At 38.0% G+C, this 12,360-nt stretch overlaps 1 non-coding gene across 1 annotated transcript; it reads left to right on the forward strand.

Moving 5' to 3' along the window:
- The first annotated feature begins 1,681 nt into the window (after window positions 1-1,681).
- On the forward strand, window positions 1,682-1,788 carry LOC141716379 (small nucleolar RNA R71). The gene has a single exon (XR_012573091.1). It is a non-coding gene; the product is annotated as a small nucleolar RNA R71 (small nucleolar RNA).
- The last annotated feature ends 10,572 nt before the right edge of the window (window positions 1,789-12,360 follow it).

Consider the following 12,360-nt stretch of genomic DNA (forward strand, 5'->3'; position numbering starts at 1 on the left):
CCACATATAACACTTCACTTCATGCAGAAACTTCTTCCTTTGAGCGTACGACAAGTCGGGAGGCATGATATTACTCACAAGGTAGTTCACAATATCTACAAACCACGGTTCTTCCTCTTGCACTCCAAACAGTTGCTCATCGGGAAAAGACTCATTTATTAATGTCTTATCCAGTGAAGTTGCACTTGGATCCTCTAAACGAGAGAGATGATCAGCAACTTGATTCTCAGTACATTTTCTGTCCTTGATCTCCAACTCAGATTCTAGAAGCAAAAGAACCTATCTGATTAATCTAGGCTTCGAGTCTTTCTTTGAGACGAGATATCGAATTGCCGCATGATCAGTGAAAACTGTCACCTTCATCCCAAGCAGATAAGATCAAAATTTTTCAAAACCGTAGACAATAGCCAAAAGTTCTTTCTCGGTAGTAGTATAATTCAGTTGAACACCATTTAGGGTCTTACTAGCATAGTAGACCACATGAAATATGTTGTTCTTTCTCTGCCCAAGAATTGCTCCAACTGCATAGTCACTTGCATCACACATCATTTCAAACGGTTCACTCCAATCAGGTGCAGTTATGACATGTGTCGTGATTAAACTCTTCTTTAAGAACTCAAAAGCAGCCAAGCACTCATCATCCAACTTGAACGGGACATCCTTCTCCAGAAGATTGCACAAAGGTTTAGAAATTTTTGAGAAGTCCTTGATGAACCGCCTGTAGAAGCCCGCATGACCAAGAAAACTGTGAACTCCCTTAACATAAATTGGTGGTGAAAGATTTTCGATGACCCCCACTTTGGCTTTGTCCACTTCAAGACCCTACTAGAGACATTGTGTCCAAAAATAATGCCCTGTCGCACCATAAAGTGACTGTTTCTCCCAATTGAGAACCAGATTGGTCTCAACACACCTCTTGAGAACGTCGCCTAGATTCTACAAGCACTCATCAAATGAATCTCCAAACACAGAGAAATAGTCCATGAACACCTCCACATTCTGACCAATCATATCAGATAAGAGAGCCATCATGCATCTCTGAAATATGGTTAGTGCTCCACATAAACCAAAAGAAACCCTTCTAAAGCGAAAGTACCAAATGAACAAGTGAAAGTAGTCTTCTCCTGATCTTCTGGAGCAATGAAAATTTGATTATAGCCCGAATAGCCATCCAGAAGACAGTAGTACTTATGCCCAGCCAATCTGTCAAGCATCTGATCAATAAACGGCAGAGGGAAATGATCTTTTCTCGTGGCCTTGTTCAGCTTTCTGTATTCCATGCAAACTCTCCACCCCGTGACTGTTCGAGTAGGAATGAACTCATTCTTCTTATTGGCAATGACTGTGATACCTCCTTTCTTTGGTACACACTAAACTGGACTCACCCAAGAACTGTTAGAAATGGGATAGATGATCCCTGCATCCAGCCACTTTCATCGTCAAAGCTTGAAGTTGAGCAGCTATAGCAGTAGTTGTATCTACTTACAGAATTCCTGCTACCTTGCCTTGCAACATTCTTTGCGTAGGATTCTGATATTCATTAGCTTCCATGAGCTCAATCAACTCATAAGCTTCATTATAGCTTTTGGCCCATAAGGCTCCACCAGACGGTACATCAAGCGTAGGTCTAGACTGAGTACCCAAACCATTATAGAAACAATTTATAATCATCCAATCAGGCATGCCATGGTGTGGGCACTTCCTTAGCATCTCCTTATATCGATCCCAAGCCCCACATAGAGATTCTCCAGTTTGTTGTGCAAACTGAGTAAGAGCATTCCTGATTGCAGCAATCTTCGCCATAGGAAAGAATTTAGTGAGAAACTTTTGAGCAAGATCCTTCCATTTGGTGATAGAACCTGGTGGTAGAGAATGGGAAGAGTCGCAACTTGATAGCATCTTAGTCACCCCATTGAACTTGAAAGTGTCGCAGATCTCGATGAAATCCCTGATGTGCATGTTGGGTCTTCTGTAGGAGAACCCCCAAACTGAACTGAGTTCTGTGTCATCTGAATCGTGCTCGATTTGATCTGAAAAGTATTAGACGAGATGGCTGGTCTGATGATGCTCGACTAAATATCATTGATCTTAGGCTGAGAATAGTCCATCAAATCCTTGGGAATTTCTGTTTGATCTCCCGTCACTACTAAAGCTAGTTCCTCAACTTTCTCTTCTTCTACTACTTTCTCTTCATCCTCAAAAAAATTCCCTTCGAATCACTACAGCTTCTTCCTCGGCTTGATCCAGAGTTCTCTTACGAGCCCAACAATGTCTGAGTCAATGAACTTTAATGATCACTGATGATAAACACATAAACTAAGAGTTAACACCGAGTCCCCAGCAGCGGTGCCAAAAACTTGTTAGTTGCTAAACACGCGCTAATATTTCACGTAACTATACGCGATCGCAAGTAAAATAGAATTATTTCTAGTTCATTCCCACAGAGACTGGTTTAGGGTAACTTTAGTGATTTATGCACTTATGCAACAATGATATGGCTATTATTCAATGCTAAGACGAATAACAATTTAGGTTTTGATTATACTACGATTAACTATTGAGAGTTATACTTAAGAACATTAACTAATAGATTAAAGAGAGTTGAATAATATATAACACAAACATGGGATTCTAAATTCATTAAATACTTCATTCAATAGCCTATTTGTTCTTAACCTTAGCATGTAATGGTGATGACACTAATCAGATAACACAAAAATGATAAACGCCAACTTTCGTTGTACGAATACCATACTACCAGACATCCACAAAAGAGATAGAAGCTGAATAGACACTAATTATATTGAGACCCTATATATCTATAGAATTTGACAACATAATGGTTTAATGCACAAGTTATCTATCGTGATTACATAGGGCAAGTAAGATGGTTAAAATTACATATGCATCATGCATATCAATAACACATGAACCTATACTAGCATGGAAAATTCTAAACCCTTAAATCCACTTTTGCTTCATTAAAGATTAACACGTTATCTTATAAGGTTGCGACGCTCACAAGACGAATAAGCACAACTGATACTAGGTTATCATACAATCATCACACACTAAGGCATCGAAACAATTTAACTAAAGAAATCCATAAATAAATCCGCTAGAACCCCACGATAAAGATTAGCCCATAATCGGACTCATCATTAACGTGGGTTCCGATGAAAGCATGGTATAATAAACGTAGTCTTTTTAAAATAAATAATAAACAAAGTACGTAATCCAGAGTATTAGGTTCAACAAAACATGAAATGAGCATCCAAGATTACAACTTAGAACAAAAATTCACAAGAATAAACTAGATCTTATTTGCCTTCGTTGAATTGTGCTATAGGTCTTCTTGTCGTCTTCTCCTTAAGCTCCGTTATAAAAAACATCTTTTTGTTGTCTTTAAATAGCAACCCAGTTAATCCAAAAGCCCATAAAAACAGTCTTCTGATTGAAACAGGAATCTGGAATTCTGACCTGGCGCGGTCGCGTGCTTCATCAGCGCGGGCGCGCTGACATTCTGCTTCTCTGGCGCGGGCGTGCGCTAGCACAACGCGGGCGCGCCGGTCATCTGGAAAAACTGAAATTGCCTTCTTTTCTTGCTGCGATGAGTTGGTCTTCACAAGCCTTTATTCCTTGGACATCATATTAGCATCAAATCAATGCTAATTCACCAGAATTCCGGATTAATGCCTGAAATGCAAAAATACTAGAAAACACATTAAAACACCAACAACTTGAGTACAAAAACACCAATTCAATGCTTAATGGAGCGTTATAAAGTGTCATAAATGACACTCAATAGTCCTCATTTCCTAACCCTGAGATTGAGGGTGTCACAAGTTGGTATCAGAGCTACAAGATCTAGTCCCTAAGACAAGTTTGGATAAAAGGGTATTTGGCTGTATATATATTGCGAGAGTGTTTCAACTCATATAGAGTTGAGTTAGACTATTGGGTATAGTCTAAGTAAAGCGAATAAGTCAAGGTAGCACCTAGAGTTAGGGTGTGGAGTCAGTTGAAGTGTTATTTAACCCTAATGATGTACCTTTGCTGCTGTTTTATATTTTATCTCAGGACCCTAGTAGTGGTAGCGATTCAGACTCTGAGCATAGTTTGCCTGGTTCCCCAGTGGAACCTATTCGACCCTCTTCAGAGGAGCCTGTGTATGTTAGTTCAGACCCATTATATGTTCAAATTCTCAAGAAAGGCCCTTTCACCTCCATAGAAAGAGTTGAGGAATCTACAGATGGAGACATGGTCATTTCAGCTCATTATGCCCCTAAGGATCCCTCACAGTACACTGAACCTGAAAAGGAGAAAGTCTTTCTGGATAGTGGCTTGCAATAGGTTTTAATAGAGTCACTTGACAATGTAATGTACAATAACATTATCAACTGTGACACAACCAAACAGATCTGGGAGAAGATAGAAATTCTATGTGAAGGAACAGAGAAAGTTAGGTTAAACCAAAGAAGGATTTTGATATCTCAGTATGAGGGTTTTATAGCTAAACCAAAGGAAGGAATTACTGAAGTTTTTGAGAGGTTCAATAAATTGATAAATGACTTGCAGCTACATGTTAAATATTATAAAGCTCTGGAGCTTAACCTAAAGTTCCTGCTAGCTCTTCCTGACCATCTTGAACAGAAGATATTAGCCATTAGAGAAGGAAGAGATCTAAGCAGAATGACTTTGGAAGTTCTATATGGAATCTTGAAAACTTATGAACTTGAGATGCTACAGAGAAAGTCATTGAAGGCACACCATGGAAATGTGGTTGATGGTTCTAGTGCTTTGATTGTACATGACAGAGAAGAGAGTGAAGATGAGAAAGATAATCATCCATTTATTCAAACTGTGGAACAAAAGAACAAAAGACCTCAGAAGCAAGTTGTGTTGGAGCTGGAGGAAGATGAATACTACACCTTGGATGAGCTAGATGAAATGGACCAATCCATGGCTTACTTGGCTAGGAAATTCTCCAACATAAAAGTCGAGAAGCCAAGGTTTTTCAAAGGCAAGGGACAATCTTCCAACAGCAACAATTGGAAACCAAAATCTCAGTATAATTCAGCTAGCAAAGGTGGCTACAAAATAGGATCTGTGGACAGATCAAAGATAAGGTTCTTCAACTGTGATGAGTTGGATCACTTTTCTACTGAATACAGGAAGCCCAAAAAGGTGAAGAAGGATAAAATTTACTTAGAACTGGAAGCAAAGTATGAAGCTCTCTTGAAGAAACAGTCTGTAAAAGCCTATATTACAGAACAGAAGAGTTGGGATGACACTAATAATGATGATGAGGATGAAGAAGTTGGAAACTATGCACTAATGTTGAGCATGGAGAAGCATCCACTTCAAAATCAGAGGTACCAACTCTTAGCACTATTAATTTAAATGCTAGTCAATATAAGGAGACTACAGAAAAGATAAATGTAGAGATGTTTCATATACACACTATCATGGTAGCAGCTACTAAGGAGGTCAGTAGGCTAACAAAAGCTAATGATAAGCAAAAACTTGATATGCTTCTTATGGAGCTTGACACAGTCAACAAAGAAAATGAATATCTGAAAAACAAGCTAAAGTGTGCTAGTGAAATTGAAGTTGTGTTGAGGGAAAATTTGGAAAAGAATGAAGTGAAACTGAAATCTTACAGGAATGCATCTGAGTTGGTTGGTTTGTATCATGAGAAGAACAATCCATGTGCTAACATAGCTATTGGTCTTGATTATGATGCTTTGAACAACAACAAGAAAGTGGTAGGTGATTACGGAAAAGCAACTGAAAGTGAAGATACCCCAGCTATGCTGAGTAAGGTTGGTTCACCTATGTTCAAAGCATGTGAAGTAAATTTTAGTGAAGAAGAGTTGATCATAAAGCAATAAATTGCTGATGAAGACAATGAAAAGAAAAATGAAAAAAAAACTCCAACTTCCAAAGTTGAAATTGAAAAGATGCCCATGATCAACCATGATTCCAAGACACATGTCAAGGAAGTTAAAACTGAAGAAGCAAGAAAGAAGAAGAAGAATAGAAATAGGAAATTGGGATAAACAAAAGCAACAAATTTGCATTTGTTGCAGATGATCCAAAAATCGGGGATATATCGTGTAATTATTTTTGCTAATAAATAAATATTATGCATGTTTCGTGTTTATTCTGTGAAGTATTTGTTAAGTGGTATATGTGTTTGGATGTTTAAAAATAATATAAATTGAGAATTTTAATTTTTACATGTCCAAAATAAAATATAGATAATTGTCATATCTTCCTATTTATTTTTTTGTTGATTTATGATTTTATAGGAAATATATGGATTTTATAAATTATTTTTCCGAGTATTTATAAACTATTTTATACAATCGGGAACCAGCCGACGTCATCCGTTTTTACGTTTTTATAATCCGAAACTCTTCCGAGAACTCCTTCCTAACCTAATTGCAATATTCCGAGCATTTTCCATTTTTTGACTTTTTCGATCCGGCGTACGGTTTGTCCTGTGCGGGTCTCGGCACAATATTTTGGATACATTATTCGTTTCGGTAAATCAATAAAACTCGTATTTTTGATAAACGGGATCTTTTATTTAAACTATTACAATTATCACCTCATAATACGTGTAACCAGGCGCTGAGACCAAGATCGCAGTACAAATTGTACTGATTTGGATAATTATCCCGAAAACCGGTATCGTTTGGATCTGTTTTTCTAAATAAACGTACTATTTTATATCCGGAATGATCCAACGGGATACTAATTTTTCATAATTATAAATAGCCTTTACCGTATTTTATTTCGTACCGAAAATCATTTGCAAACAGTAATTATAGAATTTTCCAGAGAAAAACCTTAATTTCATAAAACCTTCTGAGAATCAAATTACAGTGTCAAGGTGTTATTGAAAGGCTCCTTAATTATTAGAAAATTATTTTGAAGCCAGATGTGGCCAACCGAACCCTGTTTATTACTTTAAAATCTACCCAACGACCCGTTTTGACTCCGAAAAATGTTTTAAAAATCATATTAAATACCCGAACAACCGTTTATGACCCGAGGCTTAATTATTAGAAAATTATTTTGAAGCCAGATGTGGCCAACCGAACCCTGTTTATTACTTTAAAATCTACCCAACGACCCGTTTTGACTCCGAAAAATATTTTAAAAATCATATTAAATACCCGAACAACCGTTTATGACCCGAGGCTTCCTTTTAAATGAAATTTCATTGATTGTCTGACATGCTATGTGCTATATGTGACTTGTTTGTTTGACTGTCGGTCTATATGTTCACTGTTTACTTGTTTATAGCATAACTTTCAATCCGTTAATCGGATTTGGGTAAAATGAAGGGTAGATAGAAGTGTATATCAAATAGAATCATATGAGTTGAGTATTGATAGATGTTTATGATATGTGAGCAGAAGAGGCAAGGCGTAGGAAAGGGAAATATATAGTCGAGAAGTAGGAGATTGTGATTGGAAGTTAGAGAAGTATAGCAAGCTAATATCAGGTAAGTGTTCTGAACTTTCTCGAGATATATTGTAGTTGATTGATAGTCCTGTTTTATATTGCAAGTGCTTTGAAGCACTGAACCCTAAACCTTGATTCCAGTTGTTGATCCTTGAGCCGTAAACCTTATTCTTTCTGAACAATTGGTTGTTGTATACCCGAATACGAACCACAGATATACGATACTACTCCACAAATACATACCAACTAAATGCCAAACACTGAGTCAAATTGCTTACATATTCAAACCATTGTACCTTATGCTTTGAAAGACCAAATCCTTGCAACCTTGTAACTTTGATTCCTTTGTTATCCAATTCTATCATTACCTAACAGCCATTCTTTGAAATTGCCATATTGATCCTTTGTGAAGATTAAAACCATTCCATTATTGAACATCCAATGTTGCTTATGATTTTGTTTATTGCTTTACATTATTTATTCTGTTATTATGTTAGAATTGGATTGTTTTATAAAATTGTGGACCAGATTCGTGGTCAGACCATATTGGTGGTCAAGTTAGGCCAATGTGTGCCTTGGATCCAGTAATTAGAGCAGAGCTGTGTGCCTTGCTCGGGGTTAGTGCGTGACTGATCAGCAGCCTAACCTTGTTTTTTTTAAAAAAATAATGAAAACATAATATCCAATTCTAAATCATTAATCATTATTCACTTGATACCTTAACTCTTTTCACTTGATGATCATTATTCTCAGTCTTGTCATTGTGACTTGCTGAGCTAGTTAGCTCATTTGTGCGATGTTGTTTATGTTCTTTTCCAGTTAAGAAGGAACCAGTTGGTAGCGAGAATCCCCAATCCAGTGCGAGAGCTAGGGGTCCAGGTTGATCGAGTTAAGCTAGCTGACAGCTTTTGAGATAGTTTAAGTTTATAAAAGTTTGTAATAATGATTAATATTCAGTTCTGAGTTTGAATAGTTGGGATTTGGACATTTGTAATATAAAGTGTGTGTGTGTGGCTTGTGTACATACTTTAACCTGTTGCGGTCCGTGGTATTGGTAAGTAGGGTCACAACATGTTATTTTATCTTTATTATTATAAGCAAGTTATAAATAAGGGGTGTGTGTGTGTGTGTGGACCCTAAACTTCTTACCCGGGTTTGGAGGGCGCCACAGATTTAGTATCAGAGCTACAGGTTATGAGTCACTAACACAAGCCTAGATTGACGGGAATGGGTAGAGGGTTAGGATTAGAAGTATGGAAATAGAAAGATAGAACGTCGAGAGAATGAGTGTGACGGTATAACAGGTAATAGTATAATTCGCGTTGTGGTTCGATATTCTTATATTGCGATATGATTTCAGATAGCAGCGATGGTCGATTCTTTCATCCCCGTATCAGCTGATCACTCAGAGCCCTGAGTTGGAGGACCATCTTCAGATCCACGTCCTGTTGTTCCACCAGTGTTGGCTATTTTACCTCCACCTGTGTTGCAGCCCGTACCACTGTAGGCTATTCCACCCCCAGGCATGAGACCACCTATTAGAGGACCCCCACCAGCTGATTCAGATTCCACTGGGAATTCAGTTGCGGGTGCCCCATTCCAGTCTACATTGCATCCTGTTCCTTATTACCGGTATGAGGCTCTTCTATTGGAGCGTGATTTCTTGTTGGCACAGATCCGAGAGCTGCAGCATATCATCAGGACTACAGATGTTAATCATGGTATGAGGGAGCTTCGAGAGGAGATCCATGTGACACATAGGATTCTTGAGGCTAGGCTACATGGAGCTACATTACCTGGCCGAGGCCCTGATGCATTTATGGGATGGGCTAGTGAGGTGATGGAGGATCTTGAGAGGCTGGGCGGACCAGAGTTTCCTTGGAGCTAGATCCAGAAATGGAGATGCTGATCAGTGCTGTTGTGGTTGTTTAGTATGTACAGTAGTGTGTAGTATGTATCAATAGACTTTTGGGTTGTATTTATAGACTAGATCTGCTGGCTAGTGAGTAGGTTTGTTGTACCTTTTGCTTTTACTTATGAAGCATCTTTACGCTTGTATTACCTAAAACTTTTGATATATAGATATCAGTACCTTTTCCTTTCCAGCATTGTCATTTACTTTACTGTACCTGTTTTACTTTACTTTATTTATTGCACCAGTTATACCCTTGTGATACCATATACCCTGTCCCCTTAACTGTTTATATTCTGTAAAGAAGCATGCAATTTACTTAGTTCGACTGTTACAACTATTTTCAAAAAGAGATATTTCTGTTTTACAAAACTTTTCTTTTATGCAAAGGATTTGATTTAAAAGTTAAATAAGTTGTTTGATTCTTTACAGAAAATGCCTCCCAGAAGAAATGCCCGCACCAATACCCAGAATGAAGAAACCAACAACAACAATAACAACCAAGATGATACCAACCAGAATGCAAACCCAGGATCCATAGACCCAGCAATAGCCCAGATTCTTCAAATTTTGGCTCAACAAATAAAGCACCTGACTCAACAACAACAAAGACAGACCAATTCCCATGTAACTTTCAAAACTTTTCAAGCGGTAAACCCACTAGAATTCAAGGGTTCCTTAGATCTGATTGAAGCAAATGTTTGGTTAAAGGAAATAGAGAAGTCTTTTGCTTTAGTTAAAGTGAAGGAAGAACAGAAGGTTGAGTTTACAAGTTATTATCTGAAGAATGAGGCCACCTATTGGTGGGAGACTGTCAAGACATTGGAAGGTACAGATGTTATTACTTGGGAGAGGTTTAAGGAATTGTTTTTAGAAAAATATTTTCCCCAGTTTGTTCAGGATCAAATGGATCTGAAGTTTTTAGAGTTAAAGCAAGGAAATATGTCGGTAGCTGATTATGAGAGTAAGTTTGAGGAATTGTCAAGGTATGTGTCATCATATGTGGATACTGACAGGAAGAAGGCTAAGAGATTCCAGCAAGGTTTGAAGCCATGGATCATAGGGAAGGTAGCCATCTTTGAATTGGATACCTATGCAGGAGTTGTACAGAAGGCCATGATTGCAGAGACAGAGAGTGATATGTCACAGAAGGAAAAGGAAAGTAAGAATAGGAAGTTTGAAGGGAATGAAGGTCAGTCACAACCAGGGAAGTTTCTAAATTTTAAGAAAGGCAAGTTTCAGCCAGGGAGAAATTTTAATTTCAAGAAGCAAAATGCAGGCGACGGAAGCCAGGACAACCGTCCAGTCAATGTGAATCAGCCAAGTCAGTTGAGGCTAACTTTTCCAGATTGTCAGGTATGTGGGAAGAAACATGGAGGAGTCTGTAATAAGTTGAACGTGGATTGTTTCAAGTGTAATCAGAAAGGGCACTATTCGAGGGAGTGCCGAAATCAGCCAGTGAGAGAGCCAGTGAACAAGGATCAGCCTACCCATAATCCAGCGGTTAAGGTTCCAGCTATTGGATTTACATGCTTTAAATGTGAAAATCCAGAACATATAGCCAGGGATTGCAAGACACCAGCCCCAGTCAGTAATGCATTAAGGATAATGGGATCCACTCCAGCAGTAAATGAAACTCCAAGGGCTAGAGTTTTTGATATGCTTGTAAAGGATGCTATCCAGGATACTGATGTCGTGGAAGGTACGTTTAATGTGAATTCTTTATGTGCCAAAGTGTTAATAGATTTGGGAGCAACTCGATTGTTTATTTCTCAAGATTTTGTTAGTAAGTTAAACTATTCAGTTGAGTATTTAAATGAAATAATGACTGTGGAATTAGCAAATCAAGAACGTATATCTGTTAATCAAGTTTGTGGGAATTGTGAGATTGAGATTTCTGGTAATAAGTTTTGTGTAGATTTGATACCATTTAAGCTAGGAGAGTTTGACGTTATCTTAGGAATGGATTGGTTATCTAAGCACGATGCTCAGATAGATTGTTGAAATAAGAAGGTAATGGTGAAGACGCCAGACGAAAGAATAGTAACGTTTAAGGGCCAGAAACAAGTAAAGAAGTTTTTAACAATGATTCAAGCTAAAAAGTTACTACGGCAAGGATGCGAGCATTTCGTTGCTTATGTGATTGATAGAAGTCAAGAACCAGCAAAACTTGAAGATATTCCAGTAGTTAATGAATTTCCAGACGTGTTTCCCGATGAGTTACCATGACTTCCTCCAGACAGAGAAATTGATTTTGCGATCGACTTAGCACCTGGAACGGAACCAGTATCCAAGGCCCCGTATAGAGTGGCGCCCGTTGAGATGAAGGAACTAGCAAAGCAATTACAAGAGTTGTAAAAGAAAGGAGTAATCAGACCCAGTGTATCCCCGTGGGGTGCACCGGTACTATTTGTCAAGAGAAAGGATGGAAGCATGAGACTGTGCATCGACTATCGGGAGCTCAACAAGCTTACAATCAAGAACAAGTATCCGTTACCCAGAATTGATGATTTGTTTGACCAATTGAAAGGAGCCAAGTACTTCTCTAAGATCGATTTGAGATTGGAATATCATCAACTAAAGATTAAGCCAGAGGATATACCAAAAACAGCTTTCAGGACAAGGTATGGACATTATGAATTTTTAGTGATGTCTTTTGGATTGACCAATGCCCCGGCAGCATTCATGGACCTGATGAACAGAATTTTCTAGGAATACTTGGACAAGTTTGTTATTGTGTTTATAGATGATATTTTGATTTATTCAAAGACAGAAGAGGATCATGCAGAACATTTAAGAATAGCTTTGGAGATTTTAAGGAAAAAGAAGTTATATGCTAAATTCTCAAAGTGTGAGTTTTGGCTACAGGAAGTTCAGTTTTTAGGACACAAAGTCAGTAATGAAGGGATCAAAGTGGACCCAGCGAAGATTGAAGCAATTACAAATTGGGAAAGACTGAGAACACCAAC

Source organism: Apium graveolens, chromosome 3 (assembly GCF_009905375.1).
Source record: "Apium graveolens cultivar Ventura chromosome 3, ASM990537v1, whole genome shotgun sequence".
Taxonomy (NCBI): domain Eukaryota; kingdom Viridiplantae; phylum Streptophyta; class Magnoliopsida; order Apiales; family Apiaceae; genus Apium; species Apium graveolens.